Source organism: Maniola hyperantus, chromosome 16 (genome assembly GCF_902806685.2).
Source record: "Maniola hyperantus chromosome 16, iAphHyp1.2, whole genome shotgun sequence".
Classification (NCBI taxonomy): domain Eukaryota; kingdom Metazoa; phylum Arthropoda; class Insecta; order Lepidoptera; family Nymphalidae; genus Maniola; species Maniola hyperantus.
Window position 1 is genome coordinate 11,184,904 of NC_048551.1, and position 19,280 is coordinate 11,204,183.

The window sequence follows — 19,280 nt, forward strand, 5'->3', positions numbered from 1 at the left end:
GATGTAATTTTTAAATCATTTATTATATCATCAAAACAATTATTTATACAATAATAGTTCCTTAGTACCTATAGTAATGATTAATTTAATAATGCAACTAAAATCTATTCCGCTCACTTACAATGATTCCGGCTCACTTAACTTCTGAATAATCTTATTAATTAATTCTTCCGTTGCACACATCATGCTATCGTAATTGTCTGTCACTACGTACTGTACGCTTAATTGATTATTCACACTATTTTCCTTATCACTGTTATTTATTTCAAGAATTTCAATTTTGATTATATGATGTGGCTTCATCCTGCTTTTTCGAATAAAAAAAGACGAATCTGACATTGTTATTTGCTGGTCTACTTTTGGAAGCTTTCTTTTCAAAGATAGTTTACTCTTTATCTTCTTAGTATCTCGATGTGACTCTGTTTTCTTTTGCTCACTTATAAATCTCAACCTCTCTTGTTCTTCTTTTTCCAGTATACCATTTACGTCTTGAGCACAATTTAGAGAAAATGGATCAATGCTTTCACACGAGTTTCGATCGTTTTCATCAAAACAATAAAAGTTTGCCATTATTCTGAAACAAAAACAAAATTTTGAATTTCTGTGAAAAAACATTTTTTTAAATATAATCGTTATGTAAGAAAAATAATTTACTTACCAGAAAGACAAAAATAATTTTTAGGAAAATTCGATGTGCTCCTTGTGAGAGATGATCTGAGAATGAATATTTAATTTGTATTTAAATTATTATGTGAAAATATAATATGATCATCTTTAAGGAATCAAGTTTTCAAAATAATTTTATATGGCATACAAGTAACAATGCTGAAGCCATTTGAATTTAATACATAAGAGTATGATGCCTAGGGTTTTAATTCTATTTAACAAGTTTTATACAAAAATTCCAAACAAGATAGACAAGTTGGAACATGATTGCAGTATTTAATAATGAGTAATCTAAAAAGTATAACACAAATAACAATGAAGTTGATCAAACAAGCCGAGTCTTTGGATATAAATTATATAGATACTGTAATACCATCAGCATGTTTTATCAGACATAGTAAACTCCTACCAAACACAATTCGCTCTATAATTTGTGGGCCCTCCAATTGCGGCAAAACAAATGTTATGATTAATTTATTATTACATGAAAACGGTCTGAGGTTCGAAAATGTCTATATTTACTCTAAAACTACTTTTCAATCAAAATATTGTTTTTTATATAATGTATTTCAAAATATCCCAGATGTAAAACTTATTATACTTAAAAATGATGAAGATATTATTTCACCCAATGATATCATGAAAAACTCTATTTTCATTTTTGACGATGTGACATGTGAAAATCAAGTAAACATTCGAAATTATTTTTCGATGGGTAGACATAAGCAAGTTGACTGTTTTTATCTGTCTCAGACATATTCAAAAATTCCTAAACAATTAATACGAGATAATGTTAATCTTTTAATTATATTTAAACAAGATGATATCAACTTAAAACACATATATCAAGAACATGTTAACTCTGATATGACCTGGCATGACTTTAAACAATTATGTTCAAATATTTGGAAAGATCCGTATAATTTTTTGTTAATAAACAAGGATTGTGAGTTAAACAAAGGTCGGTATAGAAAAGCATTCGACATATTTGTTGAATTTGACTAATAAATTATTATATACAACGTACAATGCGCAAATTTATTCAGTTGAAATTTAGCATCTGACAAGATAACCATTTTTAGTTAGTATGGAAGCAAGCGTAAAGAATCAATTAATTAAATCAATTGAAGCTATTAAGAAAAAAGCAAAACAAATGCGAGAAGATGAGGAAGATATGGAACTAAAGAGACGCAAACTTTTTAGATGTATAACTGATCCATTAGAATCATTAGTAAGGCACAAAAACGAAGAAAATAGTCATAAAACAACATCCGCAAAAATTAAAACTCTTTATGATAGAAATGATTCATTTTCTTCTTCTGGTAATATCGATGCGGAAAAGTATGATGAAAAAAAGGACAAAAATTACCTGACACCTAAATTAAAAATTTCATGCGAAAATTCTGAAAAGGTTGAAGAAATTCGTACTCCATCGCCAATGCCAGAAAATGCGTGCAAAAATTTAAATGTACCATTTGGTGTACGTAATGAAAACAGCATATTGATGATTGGAAATTCAAAAGTCACGTTTTTAGATGGTGCTGATACTAATAAAAATATGATAGCTAAAATAGGAAGTAGAAGCTATGAAGTAACCCCAGGATTAGCAGAATTGTTATTCCAAAGTAAGCCGGATTTAGAGGTAATATCTGAACAAGATAAATTAGTTTATAAAGATATTTTATGTAACACTAATGTGCACAAGAGAGATTACAATCCTTTAAATCAGATAAAAGGCGATAAAGGAGTCAAATATACTAAAATTGTGAAACCATTGTTTGCTGATACTGAATTAAACCACAAAGTAACAAAACAAGGTGGTTTTATGCCAACTTTGAAAAAGTACAAAAAACATACAGATTTCATTTATTGGGATGATCCTAATGAGTTGGTAGATAGATTGAAAATTTTAATTGCTTCTAAAGATGCTGGCAACACTAGTCATGATAATGAGATCATATCAATAATCGAAGAACTTAAAGAAGCTGGTATTATAAAATAAAGTATATAAAATTATGAATGATTTAATATCTAGCCTAGTTCTATAAATACTGTCGAACATGAATGTCAACAAGTTTGGGCATCATGAGCACAAAAAATTAAAAATGGATTATTCTGCCTTAGAAAATATATTTGATGCTCAACATAAAATCATTAAACATATTGGTATGCCTATAGACCCAAACGATTGTGCTACTAAATTATATGTTGACAAAATCAATGATGGGATCATAACAAGATTGAAAACAGTCGAGCAAACATTGATGCAGTTAAATTCAGAAATAAGTAGTCTTAAAAAAAGTATAGACGTGGTTAGTCGTAAATTAAAAAAATGAGCAAAGATAGTGTTGTAAATGAAATCCACAAAAATGTGAGAAAGAATTTTCCCCGACGACATGTTATACTGAAAGACATTGATGATGTATGGCAGGCTGATTTAGTTGATATGCAATCATTTTCAAAAGAAAATTCACAATATAGATATATTTTAACAGTAATTGATGCTTTCTCTAAATATGCTTGGGCATATCCTCTTAAACATAAAAATCAAGAAACTGTAACTGACGCTTTCAGAAAAATACTAGAAAAGGGTCGTGTTCCTAAAAATCTACAAACTGATTTAGGAAAAGAATTTTATAACATTTATTTTAAAAATACATTACGGCAATATAACATTCATCATTATTCTACATATACTACTAAAAAGGCTTCAATAGTAGAAAGATTTATAAGGACGCTAAAATCAAAACTTTATAAGCAATTTAGCTTACAAGGAAGTTATAAATGGAATGATGGAACCCTCGATCATATAATGAGAAGATATAATTCCACATTTCACAGAACAATTGGTATGGCTCCAGACAAAGTTAATGAAGAGAATAAAAATATAATACTTAAAAGATATAGATCAATTCAAATATCAGCGCCAATTCAAAAATATCCGAAATTTAAAGTAGGGGATTATGTTAGAATTAGCAAATACAAAGGAACTTTTGAAAAAGGATATACTCCTAATTGGTCTACTGAAATTTTTCGTATAGCTCAGATACAAAATACACATCCTATTACCTATCTTTTAAAAGATGCTAGACAGCGTCCTATATTAGGAGCTTTCTACACTGAAGAATTACAAAAAACACATCATCCTGACATATATCTTATTGAAAAAGTTTTAAAAAGAAAAGGAAATCATTTATATGTTAAATGGTTGGGTCTCCCGCTTAGTGAAAATAGCTGGATAGATAAGCAAAGTGTTTTATAAGCACAGATTACAGCAGCATTATTCAGTCTCTAATTGTCTACGATCAGAGACAGAGTTCTCCTATTATTAAATATGGATAAACAGAAATCACCTTTGCATAAAATGACTTTGAGAAGCAAATATAATTATTCAAAGAAAAATAAATCAGCTGTCGGTTTGAAGAAAAACTTTAAAGATATTGTATCTCGCACAAAAAAACATATCCACAAATTAAAACCAAAATGCAAAAAAGCTGCTATCGAATTAGCTGTTGCCGCTGCTAAGGAGTTAGCTGAAAGATCACCTGTAAATATACCGCGTATTATACCCATACCAAAAACTGGTGGTGTATTGCCATTAGTTCCAATTTTCGCAGGATTATCTGCCGCTGGTAGCTTAGCAGGTGGTGCTGCTACTATAGTAAAAGCAGTCAATGCTATCAATTTAATGAAAAAAAAGTTTCAAGAACTAAAAAGACATAATGAAAAAATGGAAACATTGGTTATTGGAAAAGGATTACTTATAAAACCCTATGGAGATGGTTTGGGAATATACACAGCGAAGGAAAAAAACTGATTCGAAGGCTACCTAATCGTGCTCTATCCAACATTGATATTTTAAAGATTTCAAGAGACATTCCCTATTTCAGAGGTGTATTCATGAGGGATGAATTGCCTAAGTATCCGTTTAAAAAAGAGTGTGGTATCATCAACTTAGATACGTCTCAAAATCCTGGAACGCATTGGGTAGCCTATGCAAAGTTAAATAATTATATTGAATACTTTGATAGTTATGGTAATTTAAAACCACCAAAAGAATTTGTAAAGTATGTAGGATCGAATATTACTTATAACTATGATAATTTTCAAGGACGCAACTCTTTTATCTGTGGTCATCTTTGTATCAGGTTTCTTATTAATTTTTGGAACAAAACTAAGAAATAAATAGTTTGCACAGTAAAATATAAGTTCAGTCCATCATCATGTCTGTTACCCTAACTATTGTAGGAAATGAATCTATCATAGAATCTAATTACGCCCCCCCTCTTATTTTGGAAGATGAATATGAGTGTGGTTTAATATATTTTTCGGCATTTAATTCAATTCCAAATGTGGACTATAATAATAATATATTTGGATATGGAGAAGAAAAAAAAAGAATTGATGTTCCACCAGGTTCTTACGATTTACAAGATTTGTATGACTATCTAAAAGAGAGAGTTGAAAATTGTGAATTAAAAATAAAACCTAACATCAGCACTATGACATGTTCTTTGTTCTGTAGTGAAACTATAAATTTTGATTTAGAAAATAGTATTGGTCCTATGTTAGGTTTTCCGAAAGGAAAGTTAAAAGCAAATAAATGGCATGAATCGACAGTACCAGTAAACATTCTACCGGTGCCTGTCATAAGGATCGAATGTAATCTCGTGCAGGGATCGTACACTAACGGTTCTCCCACTCATATTATTTATGAGTTTGTGCCAAACGTTCCACCTAGTCATAGATTTATAGAAACCCCTTGTAACGTTATATATTTTCCTGTAAAACAAAAGATAATTTCATCAATAACCATAAAAATTTTGGATTTAGAAGGCAACCATATAAATTTTAGAGGTGAAACTATTGTTTTGTGCCTACATTTGAAAAAATCAAAATGATCGTTTTCACGACAAGTAATTGTTATAAAGAACATAGCCCGAGAGTCAAAAAAGTTATTACCAAGAAAAGTGTAAAACAAGCTAGACGTGTTAGGGTACATAAAAAAATTAATCAAAGTAATAAAAAATTTCTTGAGGCACTTGGATTTAAAATATGAGTCTTCTTCAAATCAATAATTTGCCTGAATTTGATAACTCTATCGAGAGTTATGAAATCCATACGTACAATCCATACAATAATAGTTTCAATGAAAATGATGAAATCCGGATACCCATTCACCAGCAAGATATTTATGTGCTACCATCAGCTAGTTCTATTTACATTGAAGGAAATGTTACAGTAACTCATAAAGATCAAGCAGGCAAAGTTCAAAAAAAAAGCGTTGATTTCAGTAATAATGCTTTCGCATTTCTTTTCCAAGATATCCGATATGAAATAAATGGCGTTGAAATTGATCGTGTTAGAAATGCTGGAATAACTACAACAATAAAATCTTACATTTCAATGAATAGTGGAGAGAGTAAAGCAGCTGCTGTGTGGGGCTGGAATATAGAAGGATTTAAAAATCAAAATGGAAACTTTAGTGCGTTGATGCCCCTGAATAAGATTTTAGGTTTCGCCGAAGATTACAATAAAATAATAATTAACTGTAAACATGAACTTATACTTAACAGAGGTAGTACAAATTTAAATAGTGTTATCATGGGTAACGATGATATTGTAGACATCAACATACAGAGAATTCAATGGCGAGTGCCTCATATTAAAGTTTCAGACCAGCAAAGATTAATGCTTCTAAGGAAATTAGAGAAAGATAATCCTATACAAATAGCGTTTAGAAATTGGGATTTATATGAATATCCATTACTACCAAAAACTACAAAACATTCATGGGCGGTAAAGACAGCCTCTCAATTAGAAAAACCTCGATATGTTATATTTGGTTTGCAGACTAATAGAAAAAACATTAAAATAAAAGACAGTACAATATTCGATCATTGTACACTGACCAATGTTACACTATTCTTGAATTCACACTATTATCCCTACGATGCACTAAATCTCAAGTTTGACGAAAATAAATACAGTATATTATATGATATGTACACAAAGTTTCGTCAGTCGTTTTATAACCTTCCTATCGATCCGTTGCTTGATCTGCATACATTTAAGGAAAAGACACCGTTATTTGTCATAGACTGTTCTAGGCAAAATGAAAATTTAAAAACTGGTCCAGTTGATGTACGCCTAGAAATTGAAACATCTCAGGATATTCCCAGCAATACCAGCGCTTACTGTTTAATTATAAACGATCGTCTTGTAGAGTACAGACCGCTGAGTAACATAGTCCGAAAACTATCATGAAAATTATTGTCGATGTTCAAGGTTTTAAAAATGAGCAGAATTATTTTCTACCCAAAGAGATTGCTATAGCGTACAATGATCGAGTTCAAGTTTTGTTAATCAAACCACCATATCCCTATGAATGGCTAACAGACATAGAAAAGAAACAGGTTAATTGGATTGAAAGGAATAGAAAAATATTATGGAGCGAGGGAATCATACCTTACGAGAACTATAAATACCACCTAATACATATTCTAAAACAAAATGATATTTATTGCAAAGGCCTTGAAAAGCAGTTGTGGTTAAAAGATATATTAAATAATCCTAATATACATAACTTAGAAGATAGTGGATGTCCTAGCTTGTTAACATTATATAAGTTGTACAATTCATATTCCGACATATATAGCTGTGTTTATCATCCAACCATCTGTGCCCTGAAAAATGTAACTTGTTTAAAAAGATGGTGTATAAACAATAAAGTTATTGATACTTAAAAAATACTTGTTTAATTAATTAAAACTCTCCTTTACCAACGTCTTATAATTTAGTCAATAAATAATTAATTAGACTGTATGCATATTGCCATCAGACGAATTTGCAAAAGAATAAAAACGAATTTAAGCGTTAATGATCTAGTAGTGGTGGTTATATTTAAATGAAATTTGAATGGCCTTCATGTTTTTAAAATGTTTCAAGAGAATGATAGAATTTTGCTTTCTACGATATCACAAAAACCATTCAAGATTTATTATCTTGGCCTTAAAGTTTTTACCCGAGTTATTAGGATAATTAATAAGTAGGTACTTTGTTGACCTGATACCTCGCGGTGAACTATAAAACATGATAAAAACGTGATTGGGGCTTTTGCATCGATCGAGCGAAGCGAGAGTGATGCAGGAGCCCCAATATCACCCTACTCACGCGGACGAAGTCGCGAGCATAAGCTAGTGGCCTCATAAGAAAGCTCAGAGTCACTCAGCGGGCGATGGAGAGAGCTATGCTTGGAGTTTCTTTACGTGATCAAATCAGAAATGAGGATATCCATAGGAGAACTAGAGTAACCGACATAGCTCAACGTGGGTTGCGAAGCTGAAGTGGCAATGGACAGGGCACATAGTTCTTACAACCGATAGACGTTGGGGTCCCAAGGTGCTAGAATGGCGACCTCGCACCGGAAGACGCAGTGTTGGAAGACCCCCCACTAGGTGGACGGACGACATCAGACGAGTCGCAGGGAGCCGCTGGATCCAGGCGGCGCAAGACCGTGGCGTGTGGAAGTCCCTACAAGAGACCTATGTCCAGCAGTGGACGTCTATTGGTTGATGATGATGATGATAATGATGAGGGGTTTTCTTGGAATAATGGGATCGTTACGGTACGATATAAAATTGCTAGTATGTAGATATAGGTAGCCACGTCCGAAGCATCCCACTAGAGGAAAATTGTTTCACACAACGGATTTAATAATTTTAAACAACACGACCTCGTGGGTAACATTTTTAAAATGTTTCAACTTTACTACGTTCATTAAATCATTGTTATACCGTGTCCTTTTTGTTGGCTGCCTCGTGAAACTAACTACTCTTTTTGCCAGAGATTATATTATTATGAAATGTTTTTTTTCTGTTTTCCATTTTCCTGGCTTGAATAAGCTGCAAAAATACATATTAACTAGCTGATGCCCGCGACTTCGTCCGCGTGGATTTGGGTTTTTAAAATCCATGAGAACTCTTTTATTCTGGGGAATGAAAAGTAACCTATGTCACTCCCCAGGTCTATAGGTATCCATGCAAAAAATCACTTACTTTTACTCAATACTTTTTGATATTTGTGCAGTCCAGTTTTTTTTTAAATTAGAATCTTTAATTTTACACTTTTAAGTTATTTTTAAGGTGCTTGAAAAAGTGGAAATTTAACTTGTACTCATTTGTACTATATTGCAATCAATTTTTAAGTCTCAAATATTCCAATAGATCAAATAAATCTAGTGAATGGTACTGATTCTGAGCACACCTAAATTTTAGAGTATTCGCATCCTCTTCTTACCAATGTAATATTAAAAGGACAGACACAGTTTGTCAGTTTTAAATTTAATTTAGAGCCGTCATACTGCGTGACTTTAGCTGCCAGTCGCGAGCCTACTGTTTAAACTAAATTTAGACTATCTGAATCTTTTTCTTTTTAATATTGCTAAACAAGGATTCTAATTTTTAGTGCACGCTACAATTTTGTAGCGTGATAAAGATTCAGATAGTCTAAATTTAGTTTAGAGAAAGACAAGAGAATTTGCGCCATACATCATGCCGCATCTATGTTTTATAATGTTCGTAGATCCAACCAATTTGTTCCTTGTTCTTCGAGCGATGTAACCTGATAAAGGTGGCTGAATCAGCAGCATCTGCTCGATTTTTCTCACACGTGCACCATCTCGTTCCAATTGTGTTTATAATCGGAATCGTATTCACATTACTTATGAGGAACAAGTACTGTTAGTTGACTCAGCGGTTCAGTTTGCAGTTCAGTTTGATGAAGTAACAAAAAGCGATCATTTGTTACTAATAAATTAATCAACCCTAAAACATAAACCCGGGTGTCTCAGAACTGCGCCATTTTGGTAATATTTTAAAATTAAAGCCCCGCAGATTCAGGATCGGATTTGTAAATGGCAGTACCTTGATAATATTATTGTCAGTCAGTGAATTTTTCCTTTTTAAATAATGCATGAAATAATAAAAAACTTGTGTAAATCACACACACAAATCGTGTGCGGACAAGTCGGTGATCCGGTAGTAGTAATAAGTAATTAAAATATCAGATCGCTTATGTAAAGTGTCGGGGGTGTGTTTACTGTTTATACTGACTGACTGACTGACCGATGGAGTAACAAAAAGCGACCACTTGTTACTAATAAATCATTCAACCCTAAAACATAAACCCGGGTGTCTCAGACCTGCGCCGCTTTGGTAATATTTTAAAATTTCAGACAAAGCCCCGCAGATTTACGATCGGATTGTGTAAATTGGAAAGTTTGGGAAGACATATTGCGTCCGACGCTGAATTAATGTTCGCGTTTCTGGAAAAAAATACTCGTCACTTTATACACCGGCGATTATAAAACAGTTTTGAATATAAAATAAAAAATTGAAGTGCAACTAATTCCTTCGAGGGATAAAGTCCGAAACGAAGCGATTCGCCAAAGAACTAAATGTAACCAACGATGTAGCTCTCAAGTTGAAGTGGCAGTCTACCTGGTCACTTTGGACCTATGTTTTTGAACATATGCCAAAAAACATAGGTACTTAATATTTCAGAAATCACGGATGTGTAGTTAGTACTAGGAGTCAGTTCTTAAACCATACATAAAACCACCATAAATCCTTTGACATCAATACAAACACTTTGTTATAGGTATACAATCGATGTATTACAACACTATATTACAAAGGTATTCATATTATTATTCACAAGACATATCTACATACAAATATTTAATGTAATAAATAAAAATATTCTTTTTTTGTCAACTGTACCATTTTCCATAGCTATGACGTCATATTGTAACAGTCGCGAACTGCACGGTTCTTCTCGGTGGTCGTGTTTAGTAGGTTTGTTCTAAAAAACTGCCTGTTATTAAGTGAATAAATTGATCGCTTTAAAACTTTTTTTGAGTTGTGAATGTTGTGTTTGATAACTATCAAAGAAGCATTTTTGAAGTTTTTTTCTGTTTGCCAGGCTAATCGTGTTTTGTGACCTTAAAAATTATAAAATTTGCTATTAATAATTCAACCCCTAAAACACACATCTAATCTGGGCAATCTCAGGCCGTCCATAATTCCGGTAATATTTTAAAATTCCGGCTAAGCTTCGCAAAATTTACGATCGGATCGAAATAGATTAGATAGTTTGGATGGACGCATTATGTGGCGAAATATCATTATGGACATATCACGCAAACATAAAAGGCCATTAAGGTTTTTAGGAGGATTTAGGTTTTCCCTAACTAGCCCGCAACTTCGTTCGCGTGGATTTAGGTTTTTGAAATCCCGTAGGAAATCTTTAATTTTCCGGGATAAAAAGTAGTCTATGTCACTCTCCAGGTCTTTGACTATACCCATGCAAAAAATCACGTCGATCCATTGCATTGCATTGACGTGATTGAAGGACAAACCAACAGGCAGACACACTTTCGCATTTATAATAGGGGTAGTGATACGTACCTATACCTACAGTTTCAAGTTTTCAAAACCTGCAAAATTACGGAACTTGTCACTTGTTGTTTTTATAACCTCACCTGGTTTTGATACTAGATTTATTGTATAGAATGCAGTATTTGTAACAGCATTTATTATTAGGCCTAGGCCTTTCCAAGAGCATGCCACCAAACACGGTCATCTGCCTTTCTCATCTAAAAAAAACTACCACATCTCTTCCAAGTTAGCCCGCTTTCACCTTGACTGCATCGTCATTTATCACCAGCTGCGCGATTGCTGTAGAATGACAGCTGCAATGTCACGATCGCAATCACCTCTGATTGGTTGACGCTCGTTCACTATTGGCTACAATGCATTGTTGCAACAAAAATCGCACAAATTCAGCCAAACACAACAATTGAGAGTGTTGATGATTGATGCAGGTTTTACGAAATCGCCCTACAGGCGTAATCAAATAATAGAATAACAAAATCTTTGCACATGGCGCCTCTCCATTGAGATTTGCCACTGTGGCCTAAATAGGCTACTTGACACTTTTTTTAAGTAGGTCTTAAATGGTTAATATTTGTCCTATGAGTTCAAAAAATTTAACACTATATTTTTTTGCGCCCTAAAAACCGTAAAACTTTAATTTAAAAATATATTTTTCTTAGACAGGTGAAAACACTGTCGGCCATGTTTGGCCGATAGATTATCTGTGCTCTGACGTCATGCATTTGTAAACAACAGCATAACCTCCCAAAGTTTAATAAACATGATTTCTATACTAGTTTACATGAAAAATATAGTAATTATCGTTATTGTATCATCCAAGAATGTAAAAACGCACCGATAAAGACCACAGGAAAGTTGTGGATTAGAGTGCCCAGTGAAATAAATATACGTAACACGCGAAGACTTGCTTAAAGGGTCCTATATGACTAACGACTGCAACCCAAATTTATTTTTGCAAAGATCACTTTGTTGTAAGTCTTACTTAATAACATATTCAATTTATAAAGAGAAAACGATATTTTTTTACGTTTACTATGAGTTTTTAGAAATATATAAAAACTAGCTTATGCTCGTGACTTCGCCCGCGTGGACTTCATAAATTTCAAATTTTATTTTCAGGGGTGGAATTTCAAAAAATCCTTTCCTAGTGGATACCTTCTCTTTACCTACAAAGAACACACCCACCAAATTTCATGTATCTAGGACCAGCTGGTTAGATGTTTAGGCTGTGCGTTGATATATAAGTTAGTCAGGACTTTAAATTTTATATATATGGATACTACGTTAGTCCCCGCGTGACATAGGGATGACATTTCTTTGTTTACATATTTAATGACGTCACATCATGGCTGACAGCGTTTTCTGCATTTTAAATAAAAATAAAAACTGTATTCTTTAAAATTGGATTTATATATCCATCCTGCAATTTTAATAATTGTTATTGATATATTTCGTTGTCTTAAGCAAAATTCTATAATAAATAATCATTTATTGGATGAAATTATATATGAGTCAAGTAGCCTATTATGTCAGGAGGACATTATTACTTGTTATTTATAAATCACTGAACTCTTAAATATACCTAATCCGGGGTATTTCTGACCGGCCTCAGTTCGGCCGCGCCGGTAATATTTTGAGATTCGGGACAAAACACCGCAGATTTACGATCGGCTTGCGTAAATTGGAAAGTTTACGAAAACACATTGTAGAAAATTTAATTGAAAGTTAGGGTTTTTGCTGAAAATAATTTTCACAACCTATTTACTAAAATATGAGTAGGTACCTGTTTTATTAATGGTATAACGTGTTATCTTTCGAAACAAATAAGAACAAAATATTACCTACATTTTATAATTTTTTTATCGTTTTGAGTGAGCCTCAATGATAACAATACAAAAGTAATTTGCTTATCGTCGTCATCGTTAACTGAAAGAGGTCCACTGTTGCACATAGGTCTCTTGAAGGGACTCCCACACGCTACATCCAGCCAATTGCCATTCGAGCACCTTTGGGCTCTGGGACACCTATCTACCGGTTATTCAAATTGTAGGTTTGCCCCGCGCATTGGCATAACTCAATGAGCTGTGTTAGTTACTCTGGACAGTTTCACTATGGATCTTTTGGATTTAATCATATTTGTTTATTCTTATATAAAGAGTATAGACAAGAGTATGAAAATATATACTATTACAAAGATTGATTCATTATCTATTTCATTAAAAGACGATGAAACAAGATGTGAAATAAAAATTAATAAAACTTATTTTTTTTAAGAATATATTCAAATGACTTAAATTTTACTTATAATTTAAAATTTCCAAGTAGTTCTATGTGGATGTTAAATAATAGATTTTATAAACCGATATGATTTTCTATCAACGTGTTACCTAAAAGGTACGTACGTATACATGTTACGTAAAAGGTAAAAGGTAACGAGTAATAATTTACTTGCAACGTAACACGTAACACGACCATGTCTCACTTATTACGTATCCATAATTCACACGGAAGATGCCAGTTTTTTGGTGCGGAATCACCGTATTTCACAATGAAAATCGAATCCGTTCATAATGAGCTGCAGTGTGTCAGATGATTCATGCTTGGAATGGCCTGAGATATGGGGTATGCATGGAACGGGTTAAATGGATTAATATTGCTCGTGTTTTTCAATGATAGAAGGCACTGCTTCTAGAATACTAATTGGACATAATTTTTTCCAAAAAATGCTGAAATTATCCTGGATATTTCTTTTCTTATATTTATTTAAGGTTTATCTTTGATGACTTTGTAAATCTTAATTTCTAGAGCATAAAAAGTACCAATCGGACTTTTGTGATGTTTTGAAATAATGTTAAATTTTGTTTAAAATTTAAAACATATTTTTAATAATATATAAAAAATAACCGTTTCTCTATTTCCGAACACGTCAGTCGATTTAACGTCCACTTGATAAAATCTGCACTACAATGATCACCAATGACACAGCTGCCTTTACTTTTACACCAACCACAGCCATATTCTTCTGGAATTTTCCTACAAGAATCACAATCTGTTCCCATAGCTTCGCATTTATACACCGTAAAATCAATTTTATTAGAAAACGGATTAGCTCCTCCCCAAATAACTTGCATAACTCCCTTTACTTGAGATTCATTAGTATTGAACTCTAGATTCACAGGATTACAATAAATAGTATCATGTATTATGAAAGCTCTTAGGTGCCTAAGTCGATTTTCAATTTTCAGTTGGCAAATCAACTCCTTATCATAAGTTACAGGATCAGGGGAATATAATTTCATTTTGAAGTTGAAGTTTACACCAGCTGGGATGAGAGTTCCTTTAGCTTCTATTCTTGGACATTTATGGTCTACTAGTAATATGCTCATTATTGCTTCTGCTTCAGGGCATAGCTCTTTTGCTTTGTTAGTACATCCAAAATCATGACACCATCCGCATCCAAACCATATCGGGCTTTGCACACATTCTATACATGTTTTAAATTTCTGACAATACACATTAGTATCAACTGTTAAAGATTTAGTATCTTCTGTTGTTATAGACTTAAGCGTGTAAATATTATCTTTCAACGTTTCTTCAGTATCAAGATCATTAGAAAGAGTAGTTTTCTCATATATTATTTCAAGTTTTATCTTGAAAGGTTTATTCGTTTCTTGCACAATTACATTTTCATTGCTTTTTATATCATGGACATGGAAAATTATTATTAAAGAGATAACACCTGATAACATTATACTTCTTCAATGCGAAGTTTTTTATTGTGGAAGACATTTATATCAAGCCCTTTATAATGTTTCCTATTACAAAAGATGTTTATCTTTGAAATAGATCAGTACTGCATGAATATGAATAATTGAATAGGAAATAAAAACATAGAGAACAATGGCCACTTTCCGGATTCTATGACATAATATTTTTACAAACAACGACAATATTATGATTCCTATGATCTCAACTAAAAAAGTGAAGTCAATAATGACTTGTTAGGTAATGATTGTAGATAATGAGTAATGGTAATGAGTATTGGTATTAGGTAATTTAGAAAAAAATAACAATCATGTATCATGTAAGACTAAAAAAAAGAATATTTATTATTACCAGGCGCTATAAATTAAAAGTTACATTTGCCTTTGTATGCCATATAGTTACAAAAACTTATAATTAATGAGTAAAGGCGATTACGCATCCCATCCGAATCTGACAAAATACGTTCCGAAGTAGTCATAGAACTATTTGTATGATAGCTTCGACTTCAGTCATTCGAGTTCTCTTCATCATCCGTGAGAATATCTCGGAAGTGGCTCGGCTTCAAATCGGACATATGACGTAGATAATAATGTCAAAGATGTCCACTGAATAGCTTGGATTTGGATCAGAGAACGGGTTAGTGCGTAATCAATATTCGAGTTCGGACCAAGTTTTTTATATTATCCGTATTTTCACGTGATATTCACGGACTCTGATCGCATGAGTGCGTAACCACTCTAACAATTCAGAAAAAAAAACAATTAAAGTAAATTTCAATAATTCATTTTATTTGTAACTTAATTATGCATTTTATGTTGTTTTATTACCATTAGTACTGTTATTATTAACTTTCTCACCATCGTTCATTGTAACGTTATTAGGTGCTTCTGGAGTTGTTGTCAATGTTGCATTTTCACCAGTTATTGTACCATCTGTTGTAGTAACTACTTCAGATGTTGCATTTTCACTTCCAGCTGTTGTAGTAACTACTTTAGATGTTGCATTTTCACTTTTACCAGTTATTTTACTATCTGTTGCATTACTTGTCACAGATGTCGCATGTTTACTTATACCAGATATTGTGCTACCTGTTGTAACCACTGTTATTTCTCGCGCCATTTTGTTTTCACAGCCAACGTATATATTGACGGATATAGGGCAGTTATAGGCAGACCGCAGACGTAGTACGACAAAGTTTCTGAGAAGACCACCACGTATTATTTCCACTGTGGGTCCTCGGCTTATACCAAGACGATCTGCTACTCGTAAATAGGTTATCTGAAAAATCAATTATTTGGTTTAGGACCCAGGCGTCATTCACTTACCATGTGATTATAGTAATGACCAGCAGTCCAATGGGTTACGACCATTTGAAAATTTGAGAGGTCGGGGATTCGATCTCAGGCATGCATCTCTAATTTATGGGACTTATGTGCGTTTTAAGCAATTAAATATCACTTATTATAACGGTTAAAGAAAAGATCGTGAAGATGCAGTAGCGGGCAAAGAATATTGTACATCGACCTTTCGAATGAGATTTCGGCTTTGTAGAGTGTTGTCTCTTTCACACAGACAACACCCTACAGAATTGCTCTTTCTAAAGGTCAGGTTGTTCCATGCAGTAGCGAAATTATTTAATACTTACTGGGCACTTAAAAACCCTTCCATATTTGGCAGTTACTTTACTATAATACACCTTTTCTTTGTACAGTCGGTCTTGCGCTACCAGAAAATCATTGCGTTTAAACATTCCGACGTAGAAATCTCTACAAAATATTAAATTAACGAGAATCGATAAAAATATAATAGACGGGTGCATTTTGTTAATTTACTACTTACTATGGCTTTGGTTTTTCAATTTGCTGTTTATGACTGGTTCACAATTTTATCGCAATTTAATGAGGTAAAGATGCAGTGATAGCCTAGTGGTTAGACATTGGGCCTCCTATTTTATCCAGCGGATCCGGCGTTGAGGTTATGTGGGTTTATATCACTTGTTTTAACGGTGAAGAAAAATGTCGTGCAGAAATCTGCGCGTACCATAATAATTTGTTAATCAGTGAATTTTTTCTTTTTTTAGGTACCTACATGTTTTGTCGAAAAGTTGCATCTCTAAAATATAATTTCACTGCGTGAATAATCTAGAAATACTCACAGTATCTGTTTTGGTTCAAATCGGATTTCCTCGCCGACAAAACATCTATACAGATATACGTTACGTACATACAGATATACGTTCCCAAATCCCAAGCATTGCATTCGGTAGGGGTCGTAGTACTAAATTCAAAATAGGTGCCGAACGGGGACACTTACAACGACAAGTGGTCATTTGGTTGCGTCACCCGACACTCCAAAATGTAGCTCTAAATGCATAGGATTTGGGGAACTGTACACTGCAGGCCGGATAAAGTGTGAACTCACTTCCATATTTTGATGATTCTTCTTTCTGATTAATAATAATTAAATATATAAAAGGAAAAGGTGACTGACTGACTGACTGACTGACTGACTGACTGACTGACTGACTGACTGACTGACTGACTGACTGATCTATCAACGCACAGCTCAAACTACTGGACGGATCGGGCTGAAATTTGGCATGCAGGTAGCTATTATAACGTAGGCATCCGCTAAGAAAGGATTTTTGAAAATTCAACCCCTAAGGGGGTGAAATAGGGGTTTGAAATTTGTGTAGTCCACGCGAACGAAGTCGCGGGCATAAGCTAGTTACTTAATAAATCTAGCAATTGCATTAAGAACACAATAACAAAGGTTTTTAGGGTTCCGTACCTCAAAATGAAAAACGGAACCCTTATAGGATCACTTTGTTGTCTGTCTGTGTGTCGAGAAACCTACAGGGTACTTCCCGTTGACCTAGAATCATGAAATTTGGCAAGTAGGTGAGTCTTATAGCTGGCTTTAGAGAAAAAATCTGAAAACCGTGAATTTGTGGTCACATCATACAAAAAAAATTAAATTGTGGTCATGAACTAATAATTAGTATTTTCAATTATCAAAGTAAGCTAACTATATCAAGTGGGGTGTCATATGAAAGGGCTTCTCCTGTGGATTCTAAAACAGATTTTTATTTATTTTTATGAATCATAGTTTTTGATTTATCGTGCAAAATGTCGAGAAAATACGACTGTACTACGGAACCCTCGGTGCGCGAGCCTGACTCGCACTTGGCCGGTTTTTTTGTTGTAAATTGCTCAGTATCATCGTCATCGTAACTAATAGAAGTCCATGACTTGATAAAGATCTCTTGTAGAGATTTTCATGCCGGAGAGTTCTCCATAATGTTCTCAATGGTGTCCGCACTTGGCCAGGGTGGCCGGCTATGGCCTAAACCCTTCTCATTCCGTGAAGAGACCCGTTCTCAGTAGTGATCCGGCGATGGGTTTATTACGATGATAATGATAATGAAGTAAAATGGCACCAACGAATGCTTCAAAACACGACCAACCGTTACCAGTATAAAAGTCGTTGCATAGCGTGTTCTCACTCAAATACAAAATTACAAAAACCACTCTAAAATTGTAAAGTTACTCTTTCCCTACTTCCCGCTTCACTACAGTACCCGTAGTACAAGATTTTACGTCTTACCAAACGTTGCTAGAATTCGAGAGTCGAAACACAATAACATCAAAGTAAACTGGGCCTAAAGAGCCTTGAATTGAAGTCAAATATTCAATGCCATTTTTATGATTGTTTTGATTTTAATTTCGCAATGTTTCCGCTTGGAGCGCCTGGCTGTAGAAGTGTGGACAAACTTGAGCTTTAAAACAAGGCGTTTAAGATCCAGTTTACTGTAACGCGGAAGTATTTCGACTTTCGAATTTGGTTTGGTTTGGTGAGACGTAAAATCTTGTACTGCGGGTACAGAAATGAGACACACGTTCGCGCAACAAAATGCAGAACTATGCAAATGACGTGCTAATTCCCACCGCGCTTCCTACATTCCCGAACGGGTGACTTCACGAATATTTTAATCAAAGGTTGTTTCCAGATTCAAATAGATAAAGGCTTGGACAGACAAAGCACGACACGTAGTGGAATCATCATAATCATCATTAACAATCCATCGATGGCTGGTTATTGAGAACGGCGGGGTGATTACATATCTCGCGACAAGCTTGCGACAGACGTAAATCTCGCGATCATTGCTGTCAAACGTCACACATAACAGCGGCTGGAGAGAGACAGCAATAGCCACAAAGCAAAATAAGAAGAAGAAGAGAGACAGCAAATGAAATGTCGCATTGCTGTCGCTACTGCAACGATTTACGCAATCACGCCGCGGGTCTCCTCTCAGAATGAGAAGGGTTTGGCCATAGTCTAACCACGCTGGCCAAGTGCAGATTGGCAGACTTCACTCACTTTTGAAAACAT

At 33.9% G+C, this 19,280-nt stretch overlaps 1 long non-coding RNA gene across 1 annotated transcript; it reads right to left on the bottom strand.

Annotated features, from left to right (window-relative positions):
* Nucleotides 1–489: 489 nt before the first annotated feature.
* LOC138403420 (uncharacterized) lies at nt 490–801 on the bottom strand. Its single transcript, XR_011237693.1, has 2 exons — nt 659–801; nt 490–574 (listed from the first exon to the last, which is right to left on the bottom strand). It is a non-coding gene; the product is annotated as an uncharacterized lncRNA (long non-coding RNA).
* Between the last annotated feature and the right edge of the window lie 18,479 nt (nt 802–19,280).